The 12,661-nt window shown below is 46.6% G+C and overlaps 1 long non-coding RNA gene across 1 annotated transcript; it reads right to left on the bottom strand.

The window, feature by feature from the left end:
• Positions 1 to 2,000: 2,000 nt before the first annotated feature.
• LOC123952508 lies at positions 2,001 to 10,763 on the bottom strand. The gene is made up of 3 exons (XR_006820676.1): positions 10,675 to 10,763; positions 2,677 to 2,863; positions 2,001 to 2,079 (listed from the first exon to the last, which is right to left on the bottom strand). It is a non-coding gene; the product is annotated as an uncharacterized LOC123952508 (long non-coding RNA).
• Positions 10,764 to 12,661: the final 1,898 nt, after the last annotated feature.

Genomic DNA, 12,661 nt, shown 5'->3' with positions numbered 1-12,661 from the left:
TCTACAGTAAGGCTACTAGCAAAACAGAGTCTTCTGTAACATAACGTAATCACAGGAGTAACACTCCATCACTTTTGCCATATTCCATTGACTAGAAGTAAGTCACAGGTACTGGCTACACTCAAAGAGAGGGGGTTACATAAAGGCGTGAATACCAGAGAGCATTACAGGGGTGGGGGGCGGAGCACCTTGAGAGTCAGATCAGCGCAACAGGCAACAAACTCAATATCTGGGAGATAAGTCACTCCTGTCAAAATTCAAATGGTAGAGGGCACCTGGCTGGCTCAGTCAGAGCATATGACTCTCCATCTTGGGCTTGTGGATTCAAGCCCCATGTTGGGTGTAAAGATTACTTAGATAAATAGAACTTTAAAAAGAACTCAAATGGTGGAGCCCTTTAAGAAATGCTTTGAAATATGGGGCACCTGGGTGGCTCAGTGGGATAAAGCCTCTGCCTTCGGCTCAGGTCTTGATCCCAGGGTCCTGGGATCGAGCCCCGCATCGGGCTCTCTGCTCAGCAGGGAGCCTGCTTCCCTTCCTCTCTCTCTCTCTCTCTGCCTGTCTCTCTGCCTACTTGTGATCTCTCTCTCTGTGTCAAATAAATAAATAAAACCTTTTAAAAAAAAAAGAAATGCTTTGAAATAAACATGCTTAAAATCCTCAAAGAAATAAGGAGAGGAAAAACTGAGATAAATAAATAAATAAAACATAAAAATAAGCAGATATGAATCAAGAACAAAAGGGTATAACAATGTGATAACTACTGACATAACAGCTCAAGATACAGCGAAAACCCTCAACGAGATACAGAGAGAGATTCCCCTTCCCAAAATAAAGACCAACAAAGGCCACACTACATAAATAAAAATAAAAATTCCACCAAGATACCTTGTAATTCAGAATATCAAAGATGAAGAGAAAATATTAAAAGCAGGCCTAAAAGGGAAAAGAGGTTATCCAAAAAAGGAATGACATATAAGCCAGTAAGAGAAATCTCAAGCACAAAAGACGCAAGAGAAGAACAGAATAATACCTTCAGGGTATTGAAGAAAATTAATTACGAACTTAGAGTAATATACCTAGCTAAACTGTCACTAAAGAATGAAAACGAAAACAACATCAACTTACAAAATCCCAAAATTTTTCATCCGCCAAACTCTTGGTGAAAAAAACTCCTAAGGGATGTTCTCTGCAAGAAGAAATATAAACCAAAAGGGAAAGAGTATCAGAAAACAACTGGGAACAAATAAGATCGTCAATGATATTAATAAATCTATTTACTGTATTAGGATACAGGATTGGCTGATCCAAACAAGATCTAAGATACTAGTGGCTCACCCAGAGAATTTTATCTCTCCCTAAGTAACAGGATGGACGGGAGTAGCTCACAGCCCAGCTTCAAAGTGTCAGGGACCCAGGCTCCTTCTGCTTTGCTGCTTCATAATCCCTGTGGTGCTCCTGTACCCAGAATTCAAGATAGCTGACCATTGCGTCTACTTCCTGGTCAAAGCAGTTTCCCTTTAAGAGCATAATCTATAAATTGCACACCTGCCATTCCTCCTTGTATCCCATAGCCCACAGCTACTTCCAAGAGAGGCTGAGAAATGCATTCCTTCGTCCTGAGATGAATTCTATCACATTACAAACAGAGAGAACGGATATGGGGGGACAACCGGCAACTTCCACCACAACCATTGCCTAGAAAAGCCATCTAATCCTAACTAAACTTTTTTTACATTAAAATATATAATTAAATCAAGAAGGAAATAAATATTTCCAGGCCCCCCAGAAAAAAAGCCGGCAATAAGTTGTTTTCTTTTTTTTTTTTAAGATTTTATTTATTTAATTGTCAGAGAGAGTGTGCACACAAACAGGGGGAGTGGCAGACAAAGGGAGAAGCAGGTTCTCCTCTGAGCAGGGAGCCTGATGTGGGACTCAATCCCCGGACGCTAGGATCATGACCTGAGCTAAAGGCAGACGCTTACCCGACTGAGCCACCTGGGCGTTCCAATAAGTTGCTTTGAAGGGATGATGTGCACAATTTGAAACCGACACACATACTCACTCACTGTCAAGTGTCTGCAAGAGAATGAAACGTCCATCAAAACTCAAGAGATTCCACCTGGGACAGAGCAAGTAAAGAGTGACACTTTCACGAAGATGGAGGACGGAGCAAGTGGCAGCGCTAAGGACTAGGCTGGTAAGCTGAGCTCTGTCAAGTCTGATTTAGCAGATACATTGTGATCTCAGGTTGGTGGGACCAACCCCTGCATCAGGCTCGGCACTCAGCGTGGAGCCTGCTTGAGATTCTCTCTCCCTTTCCCTCTTCCCCTCCTGCTTGTGCCCATTCTTTCTCTCTCTTGAATAAATAATAATAATAATATTAATAATAACCCAAAAAGGTGGCATTGAAATTTCAGATAATAGAGGCACCCAGGTAGCTCAGTGGGTTAAGTGTCTGCCTTTGGCTCGGGTCATGATCTTGGGGTCCTGGGACTGAGCCCCATGTCGGGCTCCCTGCTTGGTTGGGGGGGGAGTCTGCTTTTCCCTCTCCCTCTGCCCCTCCCCACAGCTCATGCTCTCTCTCTTACTCTCTCTCAAATAAATACAATCTTTTAAAAAGAAAAAGAAAGAAATTCCCAATAAAAATAACAAAGAATTTATTTCAAGACTTACGAAAATGCTACAGTAATCAGGTCAATGGGATGTTGGCCTCAGGTCAGGCAAATAGGTCATTGGAGCAGAACAGGGATTCCAGAAACAGACCCACACACACACTGTTGATCGATATCAGTGAAGGCGTCAGCGTAAGACAACAGGGAAGACACCTTCCAGCAGCTGGTATGAATCACGGGATGTCCACCTGGAAAAATAAGGAGTTTCCATTCCTACCTCACACCCTATGCAAAATCTAAGTCGAAATGGGTCATAGGTCTAAATTTAAAAGGCAAAACAAGGAAACGGTTAGACAAAAATATAAGAGAAATGTCTTCGCCATCTTGGGGACTGCAGACATCTTAAAAACATGAAAGCACATGCAGGAAGGAAGAAAAATTTTTAACTTTCACTCTTCAAAGACACCCCTGAGAAAACAAAGAGACAAGCCCCAGACTGGGGGAAAATATTCACAACATAAGCACCTGACCAGGCTGGGATCTGAAATACTTAAGGATCCGCTCTGTGCTCAGTAAGAAAAAAGGCAAATAACTCAATCAAAAGATGTGGACAGAGGAGCGCCCGGGTGGCTCAGTCGTTAAGCATCTGCCTTCAGCTCAGGTCATGATCCCAGGGTCCTGGGATCGAGCCCCGCATCGGCTCTCTGCTCAGCAGGGAAGCCTGCTTCTCCCTCTCCCACTCTCCCCTTGCTTGTGTTCCCTCTCTCTCTGTGTGTCTCTCTCTCAATAAATAAATAAAATAAAATAAAAAATAGATGTGAACGGATATTTCACAGAAGAAGACATACGGATTTCTCCATGTGTATTCTTTTATCCAATGCGAGAATATGTATATTTTTTCATCCACATGAAAAAATTCTCAACTTCACTAGCCATCAGGGAAAGGCAAATTTAAAACTACAATGAACTGGTACTTCACACCTGTTGGAGAGGCTAAATTTAAAGAAGGCTGACCAGGGGCATGGGGGGGGGGGGCTCCATCAGTGAAGGGTCTGTCTTTGGCTCAGGTCATGATCTCAGGGTCCTGGCATCGAGTCCCTCATCAGGCTCCCTGCTCTGCGGGGAGTCTGCTTCTCCCTTTCCCTCTGCCTCCCTGAAACTTGTGATCACTCTCTCTCTCTAATAAATAGATAAAATTTTGTTTTGTTTTGTTTGTTTGTTTTTCGAAAGATTTTATTTATTTATTTGACCGAGAGAAATTACAAGTAGGCAGAGAGGCAGGCAGAGAGAGGGGGGGAAGCAGGCTCCCTGCTGATCAGAGAGCCCGATGTGGGGCTCCATCCCAGGACCCTGAGATCGTGACCTGAGCCGAAGGCAGAGGCTTAACTCACTGAGCCACCCAGGCGCCCCAGATAAAATCTTAAAAAAATAAAAATAAAAATAAATACATAAATAAACAAAAAATAAAAAGACTGACCATACCAAGCATCAGAGAGGATACGAAGAGTTAAAACTCTCCAACAATACAGAAAGGGATGTAACCCTTGGGGAAAGGATTTGGCAGTTTCTCACCAAGTTAAACAGAACTACCCTACAACCCAGCCAGTCCACTTTCGGGTGTTTATTTATCCAAGAGAAATGAAAACCTGTGTCCGCCCAAAGACTCAGACGCAAATGTTCACAGCAGCCTGATTCACGGACAGCCCCGACCTAGATGGAAAGAACCCCAATGGCCTCCAACGAGCGAATGCGAGACAAACAGAGGCACGTCCACACCGTGGGACACCGCTCTGCAACACAAGCAGCAAAGTAACAAGCCGCTGCCATGTGCCATAACCCGGGCTGAGTCTCGAGAAGGTCAGGGTGAGGGAAAGAAGCCAGATACAAATGGCACGTACCGCGTGAGTCCGTGCCTAGGCAAACCTAATCCAGAGTGAGAGCAAAAATCAGTGGCTCCGGATCGTCCCTCCTGTGGCACTTTCCCGGGTATAGCCGTGTCTCAAAATGCGTCAAAATTGCATGAGTATTACATGTAAATTATATATCAATAAAACTGATATTTTAAAAGAACAAAATTACAAGGCAGAGGGGAGGAGGCATTCGGCACACACAGAAGGGAGGCTCCAGGGTCGTCTTCTCCAGGAGGAGAACAGAGGGGCTGAGTATCTTAGATGCACAGTGTCCAACCCGGCAGCCACCAGCCACACGTGGCTACTGACCACCTGAAATGCACACGGTCCCAGTTGAAACGGACTGTTACATGTAACATACATACTACGTTTCAAGATTTAGCACCGAAAATACATGTTTCATTAATAATGCTATACCGATCACATTTTGAAATACTATTTTTGATGTATAATGTTGAATTAAACATATTACTAAAATTATTTCCACCTTTCTTTATGCCTTTTTTTTTTTTTTTTTGAGAGAGAGAGCCCAGGAGGGCACCCCTGTGCGTGCAAGAAGCAGGAGAGGGAGAGAGAGAACTTCAAGCAAGTTCCATGCCTAGCACAAGAGCCCCAGGTGGGGCTCAATCCCACGAACCCTGAAATCATGACCTGAGCCAAAGCCAAGAGTTAGAGGCTTAACCGACTGAGGCACCCAGGTGCCCCTCTTTTTGCTTTTTAATATGGCTACTGGAAAATTTAAAATAATATGTGTGACTCACAATGTTTTTCTATTGGACAGCGCTGCTTTAGACATTGTTAAGAAAAGAAATTACTAGGTATCAATATAAAAATTTAATGGCAACTCGGGGTATCTGGTTGGCTCAGTCAGTAAAGCATGTGACTCTTGATCTCAGGATTGTGAGTTCGAGCCCCACATTTGGGGTAGAGATTACTAAAAATAAAATATTTTTAAAATAAATATACAGGGGCATCTGGGTAGCTCAGTGGGTTAAGCATCTGCCTTTGGCTCAGGTCATGTTTTTGGGGTCGTGAAATGGAGCCCCACGTTGGGCTCCCTGCTCAGTGGGTAGCCTGTTTCTCTTCTCTCTCATAAATAAATAAAATCTTTAAGAAAAGAAGGTACAAATTATTTTAAAATTTAAAAAATAAAATAAAATCCTAAAAAACAAAGAAAAATTTTAAGAACAATGAGTGAAACAACAGAAACATATCGGTACTTTCCAAACTATCAAAGAAAAAAGGAGAGTAGAGATTTAACAGATGACAGAACATGAGACATAATTTTAGAAGATGGGGTGGATAGGACAACGGAATAAAATGGCAGAAGTAAGTCTAAATATATCAACAATCATTATAAATGTAAATTGATTTCATTTGTCTCTTAAAAGACAGAGACTGTCATACTGGATCAAAACAAACAAAACAGAATACAATATTATGCTGGTTAGGAGACACCCTCTAAAGCAAAAGAAAAGAGAAAGGTGGAAAATAAAACAAAGAGAAAAAAATGCACCAGGCATATGTGCGTGAAAAGAAAAGCTGATATGGTAAATATTAATATCAGACAGAATACACCTAAGGCCAACAAACGATAAGAGATAAGGAGGGACCCCATAGAATGACTGAAGCAACAACCCAACAAAAAAGATGCAACACGAATTACGTTTTCTAGACTACACAGCCTGAAAATAAGTAAAGCAAAAACTGGAAGATTTGCTTTGAAAAGTGGAGAAATCCACAAAAAAACCGAGCATTTGAGCACTCTCCAGAAACTAACAGAGCAAGCAGAGAAAATTTACACGATCTATGTACGATGTGAATGACAGAATTAACAAGTCCGATGGGTGCGTCCATACAGGAGCCTGCATGAGTCTGTGTGTCTCTCCCAACCAAGAATGCACATGCTTGGGGCTGAATCGTGTCCCCCTAAAACTCTTTTATGTTGAATTCTTAACCCCCAGTACCTGAGAATGTAACTAGACTTGGAGTCAGAGCCTTTACAGAAGTGACTGAGCTGGGGCACCTGGGTGACTCAGTCCATAAGCATCTTCCTTCAGCTCAGGTCATGATCCCAGGACCCTAGGATGGAGCCCCGCATCAGGCTCCCTGCTCAGCGGGAAGCCTGCTTCGCCCTCTTCTGCTCCCCTTGGTTGTGTTCCCTCTCTCACTATGTTTCTTTGTCAAATAAATAAAATCTTTTTTTAAAAAGTGAGTTAAGATGAAGCCTTTGGGGGGGGGGGGGCTCCAGTCCGGTTGGTGTCCTTATAAGCAGAAGAAATCTGGACACAGAGAGAGACACCAGGGGTGCGGGAGAGAGGGTGTGAAGACACAGCGAGAAGTGCAGGACACTGGCCTCTGAAGAAACCACACCTGCAGACACCTTGATCTTGGACTTCCAGCCTCCAGAACTGAGAGACAATGAATCTCTGTCTCTGGAGCCTCCAGTGTGTGAGAGTTTGGACCCCTCCCCCCAGCAGACTCCCACACCACGTGACTGTCAGGCACAATGTGCACATTTCTAAAAACGGACTTGTTTTGGGTCATCACGAAAGCGGAAAGGAATTTTGGGGCGGATGTAAAGCAGACCCCATTCTCTATCCCCAGTGCTGCAAAATTACAAGTCAGCAACAACAGGATAGGCAGATTTAAAACAACAACATCTGTATCTTTTGAAAACTGAAAAGCACACTCCCAGGGATCTCAGGGGTTCATCGTGAAACGGTTGCAGGAACGTTTCTTTCCTGTCCTGACCTTCCCTTCTGTGTGGAGGGAGCTGAATGAGTGTAACACTCTGAGACTCCCTGCCCAGAGGAGGAAGTGACAGCTGATTGGTCAGTGTGGGGAAGATAAAGTGGGCTGCTCCAGGGGCCAACTTCCGTTCTCTGAAGGACCTGCCTGCAGGCAGCGGTTATTCTCTGTTCCTGGGGGGTGGGGGGCACAGCATCACAGTGACTAGGTGTGAAGGCTGCCAAATACCCTTTTCAGTGTTGGGACACCCATTCAGCTGTCACACATACCCTCATTGTCCAACCTCCAACCTTATCTTTAACAGGTTTTTGTTTTGCTTTTTTTAGTAGGCTCCATGCCCAAGGTGGGGCTTGAACTCAAGATCCTGAGATCAAGGGGTACCTGGGTGGCTCAGGTCATGATCTCAGGGTCCTGGGGTCGAGCCCGCATCTGGCTCTCTACTCAGCGGGGAGCCTGCTTCCCTTCCTCTCTCTCTCTCTCTCTCTCTCTCTATCTCTATCTCTCTCTCTGCCTGCCTCTCTGGCTACTTGTGTTCTCTGTCAAATAAATAAAATCTTAAAAAAAAAAAAAAATCCTGAGATCAAGGTGATCTGCCCTACTGATCAAGCCAGCCAGGAGCCCCATCTTTAACATTTTAAAATAAAAGAGAGAGAGATGTTTCTCCCCTGCCCCTCCCCCGTATCTCTCAGTTCAGAATCTGGGAGAGAAAAAGAGAAGTTATTTACTGAGCCCCCTCAAAGACATCAACAGAAATCACAATGGGAATTATGAAATACGTGGTACTGTGGATAAAAAGATAAATGCAAAATTAAATTTGGAGATTGGACCTAAACTGACATTTGTAGAGAAATATATAGTCTTAAGTGCATTTATTCTAAAACAGGAACGACTTAAACATACATGAGCAAAGCTTTCAACTAACTAGAGAAGCGTTAAAAAAAAAAAAAGAACTGGAAGGAAATAAACAGTCAAGATAAGAGCATAAATGAAAAGGACATCAACAATCACAAAAATGATCAACAAAGCCAGAAGCTGGTTCTTTGAAAAGACAATAAAATGGACAACCATCTAGCAGGATTAATCAAGGAAAATAAGAAAGGCACAAATACCTAATATTAAGAATGAAAGGAAGGTAGAACTACAGATACGGTTGAAGTTTTAAGACTCATAAGAGAATACCATGAGCAACTTTATGTTGCTATATATGAAAATATATGAAATAGAGAATTTCTAGAAAAACAAAGATGATCCAAGTTTACTCAAAAAAAAAAAAACTAAATAAATCAATGGCATGAAAGAAAATAAATCAGTGTTTTAAAAGTCACCCCTCTCCACCTCCCCCCAGCCCCCCTGTGCAATGAGCTATTCTTTTTTTTTTTTTTTAAGATTTTTATTTATTTGACAAACAGAGATCACAAGTAGGCAGAGAGGCAGGCAGAGAGAGAGAAGAGGAAGCAAGCTCCCCATGGAGCAGAGAGCCCAATGTGGGGCTCGATCCCAGGACTCCGGGATCATGACCTGAGCCTAAGGCAGAGGCTTTAACCCACCAAGCCACCCAGGCACCCCGCAATGAGCTATTCTTCACAGGCAAAAGCCGGAGGGCAGAGTAGCCAGAGATCTGGAAGAAAGTGACTCCCTCGTCCCAGTCCTCACTGAGGTCCGCTCCACTCCTACCCTTGGTGCTGTCTGGTTTCTCACACGAGCTGATAAGTTCTCCTTTTTTCCTAAGCAAATTGAGCTGGGTTTCTGTCATTGGTGTAACCCAAATGGAGGTGTCCCCGTGTCACAGTAAATTTCAAGAAATAGAAGCCTCAGGGCACCTGGGTGGCTCAGTCAGTTAAGCATCCTGCCCATGAGGTCATGAGCTCAGGGGCTGGGGACACAACCCTGCATCCGGCTCTGCTCTGCACAGGGAGCCTGCTTGGGATTCTCTCCCTCTCCTTCTTCCCCTCCCCAAGCACGCACGCGCACTTGCGCCCTCTCTCTCTCTCTCTCAAAAAATAAAATAAAATAAAAGGTAAAGGAACAGGTAAAACTGACATGGTGGGAGTGGTAACCAGGCTACTGGGACCTAGAACCTTTCTTCTGGAAGAGTCTGGCAGGCGTGATCAGCCTGAGTCAGCTCCTAGCCTGGAAGGAAGCAGTAAGGCAGAGAATGGACAAGATCTGAGGCCCCATTCAGACTGCTTAGAATTGATGGACCCAGCAATTTCCCTAGCTCCTCCCTGCACGCTGCCAGGGTGTGAACACACCCAAGCTTCTAATGCCCTGGGGTTATATATTTCAAACGCAGTGACAACAGGGGTTAAGTCACATTAGTAACCCGGTAGCTGGCTGCTTGTGTGCAGTAAATATATTTTCAGTCAATGATAACTATTTAATCTGGGCTTAATTAATTAATGTTCACAGAGCATTGGAGATGCTTGGGTGAACGGCCCACTGAAAGGGACAAGTGTTATTATTCTGTTAGTGGTATTTTAAGACATTTGTATTCATAGGGGTGCTAGATCCAAGAAGATTAAATTCGCTGAAAGTGTACATGAAAATTAGTGTCCTGGTGTGACCCCGCCTCTCTCCACACCCATTCTTTCCTCCTTCCTCCTTCCAGAAAAATCACACTCTGGTGTGAATAAGGCGCTCAGAGACTCTAGCATTTGACTCTTCTGGCTGAGACGTGAAACTTGCACCGGGAGCTCCATGAGGGCCGGCACGGGTCCCCCTTGCTCCCAGTCACACCCCAGTCCCTGCACGGGGCTGCCTGCACCAGCCAGGAGCTGTATATATCTCAGTAAAGCGAAGGAGGCCAGGATGTTAGACTCACTTAATCAGAACGTGAGGTTCCCGATCACTCACCGTTAGCATTACACACTGCTGGCCTCCCAGCTTCTGGATCCGAGGACCTAGAGAGGTGAGCAGCACCCAGATTTTTTAGGTGCAAAAGTGAGCGGCTTTGTGTGGCCGGCAAGGGGGGTGGGGGGCGGGCCTCTGCCAAGCACCTCTAGGTTGCTGGAGGGGAGGAAGAAATGGTGCGCGAAGATTCTTCTCTCCAGGTTTTCAAGGGACTCGGAGCAGGGACACCAACGGAAGCCCTCACTCCCAAGGGCCCCAGAGCCCCTCCATTCCTCTGCCCTGCCCCCACTACACTCTCCATTGGGCCAGGGAGGGCAAGCCAGCTCTGGGACTTGGGAAGACCCAGAAGAAAGGCTGTGACCTTGGCTCATTCAGGCTGCATTCTTTCCCTCCCCCACACACTCCCTCCTCCCTCCCCTGGAGAATTCCAGCGCCAGAGAGTCAAGGGAGTTCTCTCTTGGGCCCCTGGAGGAGAGCCTGGTCCCTTTTATTTCATTGTTCTCCCCAGTCCACCTTCCATTTCCTCTCAAATGCTCCAAGAAACTCACAGGTTCAGGGTCATTGCTTCCTTGCGAAGGGTGTGTAGCCCAAGATGATGCTTCAATGGGTGGGCAGACCTGGGTCCTCTTTGGGCCACTGTTTCCCTGTCTGGAAAATGAGTTTTGGATTACAAGAGCTCCAAGACCCCTTCGAGCTCCCATAGGCTAAGATTTCCTTTTTCTTATGGACTCCACTCCTTAGCAGCAGGGCCTTGGGCGAGTCTTCAAAGCAGAGCCCCTGCGGGCTTATCTGTAAAATGGGTACATTGCCCGAGGCAGCCTATTGGCTAGACTGGGATTTTCACTCCTTGCTGGTGGTTTCTTGGGTCCACCAGTGGAAGTAGCTCAGGGCACTTAGTTAAAACTGAGTTCAGACTGTGATGTCCAGCAAGGCCGGGTTTGGGTTCCAACTACACCCCTGACAAGCATCTAATATCTCTGACCTTCAGCCTCCTCTTCGGTAAGAAATAGCTGAACAGAGTCTCACGTCCTTGGGTTGCTGGGAGACCATACCTGCTGCCTCATGTCAGGTGCCAAGTGATCACTCAGTGCCGACTGTCACTTTGTGGTTGACCAAGAACTTGGGGGGGTGATAAGAGGGGTGGGGGAGCCCTCAAGGCCACCACTCTGGCCTGGAGCAAGTCACCAGCTCAGAAACAGACCCAGAACCCCTTTGGATGGCAAACCAGTTCTTGAGGCCATAGGAGTGACACCAAGGCACAGTGAGTTCAGAATGTTCTCGACCCCACCCCCTTTCCCATTTGCCCTTGGATCATTGTCTGAGAAGCCCAGGACACCATGGGCCCAAAGCTTCTGGGAGGGCGTGATTAATCTCTGGAGGGGACCTGGCTCCCTCCGTGGCCTGCCCCTTCCCCTGGTCTGTCACCCCTGGGCTCACAGAAGCCAGCCCTCCCGGGGAGAGAAGCACGACCAGATCCTACCTGCTGCTTTGATCTTTCAGAGACAAGCTGTCCCAGCGAGGCGAGGGGGCGAGGGCGCTGCCCTCTAGGGTTACAGCCCTCCCTCCAACTCCCTACCCAGCCAAGGAACCAGGCTTCCCCAGGCCCAATTAAATAACCGCAACCTTGACCTTGACTGATCCAAGTGGGTGGTGCCTTAGGGAAGTCAGGCTTGGGATCTTGAGACATGTTCACACCTGGAGGGCCTGGATCCACCCACCAGCCCTACCCTAAACAGCCTGCCTTCTGAGCCCTAATGCTCAGGGTTCTTCTGTTGACATTCTCCCCGGGCGCGAGGCTCTGATTACTTGTGGCCTTCTTTATAGTCCTAAGAGTCATAAACTATTTCGCCGAGCGAGGGTCACTGTGCTCCTTGCCAAGAGCTAGTGAGGCTGTCCCTTTAAATCTGCCAGCCAGACCCCACCAGTGGCCCCCGCTGCTCTCCCATGCCTGTTTGACAGCTGGACAAACGGAGGCTCAGTCATTTGCTCAAGGACACACACAGCCAGGAAATGCACGAGCAGAAACCTAAATCTACCAGACCCCACGATTCAGCTCTTAACCTGACCTCCCTGGGCAGTCTCCCCACGTTCCTGGAGGGCAGGGGCTGCTTCCGGTTCAGCCCTCAGCCCGGGCTTCCTCCAGGCCCAATGCAAGGCCTCGCATGAATACAGCGCCCACTGACGGAACCAGTTCAATGTGAGAGAGAGAGAGAGAGAGATCGGAGACAGAAGGAGAGAGGGGGAGACAGGGAGAGAAAAACTCAGAGTAGATGGGGGTCTGTCAGAAGCCCTTCAACTCCCGGCCCCAACCAGACAGGGGAGACTGCAGGTGCTGGAGGGCTTTGACATCACACCCCACCCCCGGTGCTGGGCAAGCCCCAAGGGTGTAAACTATAACGTAGGGGCGGTAATAGGGAGCCGCAGATGGTCTGGGAGCAGGGGCATGACGCAATGCGGGGGCGGGAGGCGGCGGAGGGGGGCGGGTAGCAGAGGGACACTGTTTACACCCCGTAACGCTGGAGGCAACTGCCAGTC

Source organism: Meles meles, chromosome 11, assembly GCF_922984935.1.
Source record: "Meles meles chromosome 11, mMelMel3.1 paternal haplotype, whole genome shotgun sequence".
NCBI classification, from domain to species: Eukaryota; Metazoa; Chordata; class Mammalia; order Carnivora; family Mustelidae; genus Meles; species Meles meles.
The sequence above is the reverse complement of the archived record's forward strand: the minus strand, read 5'-3'. Positions and strand labels throughout refer to the sequence as shown.